Below are 7,785 nucleotides of genomic sequence, written 5' to 3'. Positions count from 1 at the left end.
AAGTTAATTTTCTGAAGCTTCCAATCTTGACATGTCGTACTCCATTTTATTTTGTTCAAGAAGTTTATGGGATCATTGATTCTAGCACACTCTTCTATGTACATTTTCCATAAATCATTCAATATTCCATGGTTTAAAATCAAATATTTATTCAGCCCAAAAAAAAAAAAAATTTAAACATGAATAAAAATTGTGTACATCGTGTGTAAAATTATAAACAATTGTATGTGGAATGAATATCAATGAGTGTGTGTATGAACAATTTCCCAGGTTTATGACACTTTTATTGTGCGCATGGAATAGGATTGCCACATGTAACCTTGCAAAATTGGATCCACACCGGTCAATCTTCCCTGACCTTAAAGACAAAGGGGGTATGGATGATAGAAATAGCGAGCAATTTGTTTTGATTAAATAAGTTTCTAACTTGCACCCAATTTTGATATGACACAATTAGGTCAAACCCATACCCGATCCTACTGGGCTGAACTTGTATCTAATCCATTCGGCAAACTTTTATTATAAAATTTTAAACTTAATTCCATTTACTCATTTTCAATATGTGTTTATGTGTTATATATTAGATTTTTTTTATATTGTAGACACTAATGACACTATTTGTCAACTTGGCAAGCAAATCTCAAATATAAATGTTTTTAGTATCGACTACTAATGTTGAGTAGTTTTCTTTTCTATGTTCATTATAGGTTTTCTTCCTAGTTAATTATTTACCTTTTTTTTTTCTTTACCAAACATTTTCTATCCCAGTTTTAAATATTTATATATTGTATGGGTTTGGATTAGTTTTTTTCATTTAAATTTTTTGCTTATTTTCTTATGTATATATACTACAAGTAATTAAAAAGATTTATTGCAACAAGTATTATTGCACAAAAAAAAAAAAATGTAATATATATACTATTGCATCTCTAAGTTGTTTTTTTGTTGTAAAAGTAACTTAACCTTATTGCATCAACTTGAGATTGTAGCTAGAATTGCTATGTTACATCTAAATGTGTTGTTATAATAGCTAGCTAACTCTTATTTTACATTAAAATATGTTGTTGCATGCAATAGGTAATCTTTTATTTCACATCAAATTATATTATTGTAATAGGTTAAATTCTTATTTCATATCAACCTACTTAATTTGATGTAATAGAGGTGAATACTTGAGTAGCGGAAAAATTTGAAAAATTGACACTACTTATTATTTTTGCATCTCAGTTTCCTCTCTCACCCATGTCTATCATTTTTTTTTTCTCAGTTCAATTTCTCACTCTCACCCTCATTTTAATTTCCCTCTTTCTCTTAGCCACATCTATCTCCTTTTTTATTTTTAATCTCATCTCTCTCTCTCTCTCTCTCTCTCTCTCTCTCTCTCACACCCACACCTATATATATATATATATTTATTTATTTATTTATTTTTTTTTTAAATTTTTAATCTTTTTCACATCTTAGTTTCCCTCTTTCTTTTATCCATGCCTATCTCAATATTCAAATTTATCTACTAACATCAACTTTTGTCTCTCAAATTTCCATCTTTCTCTTATATCTACTAACTCCAAATTTTGTCTCAAATTTTAGTCTCTCTTTCATAGTCTACTTGGAGAGACTCGATCCATATTTTTTGAATTTCTTTGTAATTTTGATCATTAGTTTAAGAATTTTCTTTGTTACTTTCATGTAATCTTTTAATTCTCTTTAAATTTTAATTTGATTTTTCTTATTTGTATAGGCTTCAAGTAGTAATGGTGTTTTTGTTTTGGAGAATTAATGATGATGTATATTGGTGTCATTGTGTTGTACATATGGCGCTTTTCAACTTTATACTTATTTTCTTATTCTTTTTCCAGAGTTTGCTGATATTTCTTCTGAGTCTTTTGCAAGGCTTCCTTTTGATTTAGATACAAAGATGCTTCATGTGACTAGCTCCTCATAACCTTTCTCCACAATCTCCATACATCTTGGGATCCAAGTAATGCCTTTTGGGATCTAAGTAATATCTTTATTTGGATGCTTCAATTATCGAAATTTTCTTTGATAAGTTGGGGAATTTGGAATGACTTGATCCCAATGACAATTGTCATTCTCTCTACAAACTGGTATGCTCTAATTATACCACTTTGATGGGAATTAGTAGGCCTTTCCTCACTTGCAAATTGCAATCCCAAAAACTCACACACCAGCCAAAGAAAATGACTCACACTCACAAAACACACAAAAGAAGAGAGTGTGGAAGGGAGAAGAGTAAGAGAACTCTTTTGAGATTGACAGATGCAGAAGGTATGCATATAATATACCATCAAATCTTTTAACTCCCAAGACAATTATTTTCTAAACCCATACATTTATAAAATCTCACACATAGCTTTAGTAAACCCCCAACATGCATTTAGTAAAATCTTGTTTAATTTATTAATGAAACTTTAATTAAAAAAACAAACGAGTTTAAATTCTAACAAAGGCAGCAACCCTTGGCTCTGCTATGCGCCTATGCCCTTATGTAAAACAGTGATGGGCTCCCTCACCTCATCAATCAAATACTATATTGACTTCAAACCCTGCACATTAAATAAAAATCAAAACCATAAAGACCAAAAGAAAAATTAAGGGGCTGATGGGGAAAAGTGAAAATGAAGAACGACAACAGAGACTCACTGCTGGAATTCTATGTTAATGAACGAAGCTGAAGAATTGGCTATCATCCCAAATGCAGTTTCAGAAAGAACCAGGGTAGCATCATTCTGGGAAGGCCTAGAAACTGAAGAAAGTGCACGATCAACAATCTTTACTTGAACTGTCTGGCCAGCTTTGCAAGTTCCAGGCTGAGCCGCGCTTATGCACCGCACCAAATACTGTCTCGCACAGGCGGCACCAAAGAGCCATATATCCTCGTTGACCGATGCGAACAGGTTGCTCGAAGGTAACTGTGAAGAATCATTTCCATAACAGGCTGTGGCTGTGTAGAAAGAAGATAAAATAAACAGTTCAAAGTTTTGAATCACAGTCATGGAAGTTATTTATGAAGTCACATTTGTCCAGTGTCACTTACGTAAATATGGGGCTTTATATTGGGCAGCTGTGCCAACATCAGCATGAGAGAGATAAAAAAACGCTGCCAAAATCACAAATAGGCTTTGAAAGAAAAGTTGAAGCTTCGCCATTCCTGCAAAGAGACTGAGAGGGAAATTTTAGGAAAATCGTTTCCTTTGTGAATACAAATGAGAATAATCTCAGAATTTGTTCAAAGGATCAATGCAAAGTTAACTCAATCAGGTATTGTGAGCCTATAAGTCTAGATGTAATACGTCTGGTATGGGACCGTATCCTTACCTATGATGCCTGCCTTTGGAAAGAACACAATGAAAACAAAGATACTCATAGAATTAGTGGTAAACTAGATACTGCCATTTGGCATCACTAGCTACTAAAACACTGCAGCTCTGTCAAAGTAACAACCTCCCTAATTTGAAATGGAAAATAACTTATTAAACCCACAAAAAAAAACTTAAACACAGCAGTACTAACAACACAAGAAGTACTATATTCAGCGTAGAAATAGTGTTATCAATAAACACTAGTCTTAGTCTTATAGGTTCCAATTAGCTCTATTTGTAAAATTTTCTGTTGTTAAATAAAAATTTGAGATTTAAATCCAATTTGCATAAAAAATCAATTGGTATTTTTGTTCGATATAAAACAAAAATCATCACCATAAGTTAAATCTACCAATTCAGGAATCATAGCAAATGGGCAAAGCAGGCCACTAGATCGTACATTAGAGCAATCAAACATTGATCCTATTTTTGGAAGTGAATTATGAAAGATAGTAGGTTTCTGTTAACTCAATCGGTAATTTTTCAAAAAAAAATTATTTTTCTTTATCAAAAAATTAAAAATATATTATAAAGAACGATGTTATCAATTTTAAAAATACAAATAAAAATAAATAAATTATTTAAAAAGAAAAAATACAGCCAAAATAATCAGCCATCCCATCTTCAATTATCTGCTGTCCGCTTCTAAGTTCTAATGTTAAAAGTTAAAACTGCCGCTCCCAACTTCGAAACCCTTGTCAAATAATTATACTCCAAATCTTCCACCAATCCAATAACATATTGTTGTAAATATTTAAGACAATTATATATGTTAATATTTTCAGTCCCCAACATTTATTAAACTTAATTTAAAATTTAATCGTGAGAAATAAGGTGTATAATGAAAAAATCAAGCCCCCACCGCAATACATCTAAAACCATTTCATTGAAACTATATGCAAATTTTGCATTTGGATGGAAATTAAATTAGAAATTTTACTGTATTATTAAGAGTTTTGTAGTAGTTGCAGTTTTGTTTTGCCCTCCCACCAAAAGAGTTTTGTAGTCTGATGGCATTAGACAATCTCCTTTATAAGAAGAAATATGGTTTGAATTCTTCTTCTAAAACTTATTATAACAATTGAATCATAAAAAAGTGCAATTACTTCAATAATCTATAGGCATAACTGTCTAAGTGCAAAAAGAAAAAGAATTAAAAAGTGAATTGAATTGAATTGTTGAATGACATTGAAGATGCTAATTTTGTTGTTAGAAAGACATTGATAGATCTCAATTTTTAAATTACCGATTATTTTAAAAGTTTAAACTATTGTGATATAGTAAATTTAATCATTTGACCACATAATTTAAACACAATTTCAGAACTCAAAATTAAAAATAACAGAGTAAATCAATGATCAAATATATATATATATATATATATATATATATATATATATATATATGATGCAAAAATTGAATTTTCTAAAAAAAAGATATAGAACTGTATTAAAGAATTATTAAATAACAATCCACTCTGAGAAATGGAGGAATAGGTCAAGAGGGTTTATTGTACATTCCTTTCAATAAAAAGTTTTTGAAAACGGTAATGCTATATAATTAATATATATATATACACACACACAATGTTTTTAACAAGAAGTTTCACAGTTGTTTAGGAAAAAAAAAAGTTTCACAGATCCACCTCCGTGAGTGATGGAATGTACAATAAAAAACCTCTTGTCCTCTCTATTTGAAAATTACTGACAAGAAAAAAATCGATACAGGAAACTCATTATGTTCTTTCTTTAAGTAATTCAAATAGAAAACATACATGGTATCGTGAAACAGATCTGGGAATAGGAGCAAGAGGCACGGATTGGCAAAATAAAGATGAAGACCTATCCCAAGTTTTGCGTAGAAGATTTCTTTATAATATAACATATGAATGTTGATAATAATTGCAGTTATTAATATGTATTTATCCTGATTGTGCTTTTATAGATATTTATTATGATGATATTATGGTAATCTTTAATATATATATATTTATTTTGATTGTGTTTATATATGAAACTATATAATTTGTTAATTAAAGGAAAAAAAATGATGTGGCAAGATTTTTCTTTTAAAAATACTAAGTGATGATGCCGAAAATTGTCAGTAAGTCACACGGTCCTCACGTTCTCCCGATGAAGTACCTGCACAATACAAAAGCTGAAAACCTTAAGAAGTACCTGCACAATACAAAAGCTGAAGACCTTAAGAGGTGTACCGGTGTAATACCGACCAAATACCCTTCGACGGTTAAGTTAGAGAAATCTCTTGTTTGCAACTCTAGAATGCCAGAGCTGGGGTGAATCATGTGTACCTTGATTTGTGAGAGTTTTGGGGTATTTATAGTAGTGTAGAGTTGACATCCATGCCTTGGCCAAAAAGTCTTTTCTTTCTAGGATAAAACATCTTGGATTTTGCGTATCTCCTAGAGTTCTTTTCCTTGTAGGAGTTTTCTTGATTAGGGTTAAGCGTATGACGCAAGAACTCTCCTTATACACATATGCGTGGAGACCAAGTAAAGCTGTATTAGACCCGAAGGAGGTTCACACCTTCCCTTCTGCTTATTGCCTTCAGCTTACCCTCTTTAGTTTAATGTCGTCAGCTTACTGTCGTCGGCTTATTGTGCCCAAGATGTAGCCGTTAGGTATGGAGTGGAGCTGTAGACCTTACAACAAAATCGTCTCTCGTGAGTGAAGCTGACGACACTCTCATGTTCGTTGCCTATTGTCTAGTCAGGTTAGATTACAAAATTATCCTTATCACTAAGTATTTTAACACTCACACAGGCAGATGGAAGAATGTCTTAAAGAAACTAACAGTAGTGTAATCCAAGAAACTAGAACTAGGAGCAAGAGGGATGAATTGGCAAAATAAAGATGAAGACCTAACCCAAGTTTTGCGTAGAAGATTTCTTTATAATATAATATATGAATGTTGAAATTAATGACAGTTATTAATATGTATCTATTATGATTGTGCTTTTATAAATATTTATTATGATGATATTTATGGTAATCCTTAATATATATTTATTTTGATTGTGTTTATATATGAAACTATCTATTTTGTTAATTAAAGAAAAAAAAATGATGTGGCAAGATTCCTTTTCTATTTTTTAGAATACTAACGACATGTTTGGTAGACTGTAATATGCATTATAATATAATAGTTATTCCTGTGGTTTAGCTATTCAGTAGTTTGATTATGTTTTTTTTTTTTTGAGAAGGTGATTATGTTTTTATTAGAGGGAATAGTCATTCCTTATGAATAATTATTGTTTGGGTAAATTACAAATTCAGTCCTTATCCTTTACGGCACATTTCAATTTGGTCCTTAACCTTTTAATTGTGTCAAATTAGTCTCTAACCTGTTGGTATTGTGTCAAAATGGTCCGACCGTTAAGTGATAGATGGAAATTGCTCATATGGCTAACAGTCAAAATAAAATATTTTTTTCATTCCATGTGTACTGCCATGTCAACATTAAAAAGAAATTTAAAAAAAAAAAAACCCTCAAGGGCCTATGTTCATAGTGACCTCGTCACCCACACCTCTGAAATTCATGAGATCAAACACCATAAGTCTCAACCTGGCATAAGTTTTCCTTGATTAACACCATGACTGAACACGAAAAACCCATCAAAGATATTCCTTTGCCAAATGAAAATCAAAGCGCACGCAATGATTCACAACACAATAAACAATGTTCTCTGCGATGAAAACAATGCTATCAGTACCTCTGGTGATGTCACAGGTTTGATAATTTTCTTTGATTTTCATTTTATGATCATGGCTACTACCCAGTGCCTTGGGTAGTGGTGGGTCAACTTGGTTGTAAGGGAAACAGTGAGCATGGGAGAGTCAGAGGGAGACAATACAATTACACAAACATTCCGACGAAAATGTATGGAAGCATCTGGAACATCACCTTATAGCTCTTGGTTGGTCTAACAATTTCTCTCATTTTTTTTTCTTTGAATAATCATTCCAATTTTTAAAGATCTATGTTTGTACTTGTTTTCTTTTGGATTTTAATCTTGTTGACATTGTTTGCTAGTTTGGGTCTAGTTTTACATAATTGATTTTTTTTTTAAAGAATCTTTTACAGTATTGATCTCAAGTGGGTATTCGATTATGAGGTGATTGTATTTGTTTCCTTAGCGCATTTTATTCTTAAAAGAATCGTACAAAAAACTTTTATTTTACTCCAACTTGTATTCAATTGATTGGCCTAATTGAAGGAGCTTGAAGAGTTTTTGTCATGGAGTCTGAGGATAGAGAGAAATCGAGAGAGAAGGGGACACAGAGAGCATTATAGTAAATGAGAAAATGTTGATATTTATAATTTATGTCGGGTGGCAGCTTATGTGGAAGTCATGCAGTATAAAAAATAATATTTTATTTTT

Source organism: Castanea sativa, chromosome 1 (genome assembly GCF_040712315.1).
Source record: "Castanea sativa cultivar Marrone di Chiusa Pesio chromosome 1, ASM4071231v1".
Lineage (NCBI taxonomy): Eukaryota > Viridiplantae > Streptophyta > Magnoliopsida > Fagales > Fagaceae > Castanea > Castanea sativa.
This window is presented reverse-complemented; position numbering follows the sequence as displayed.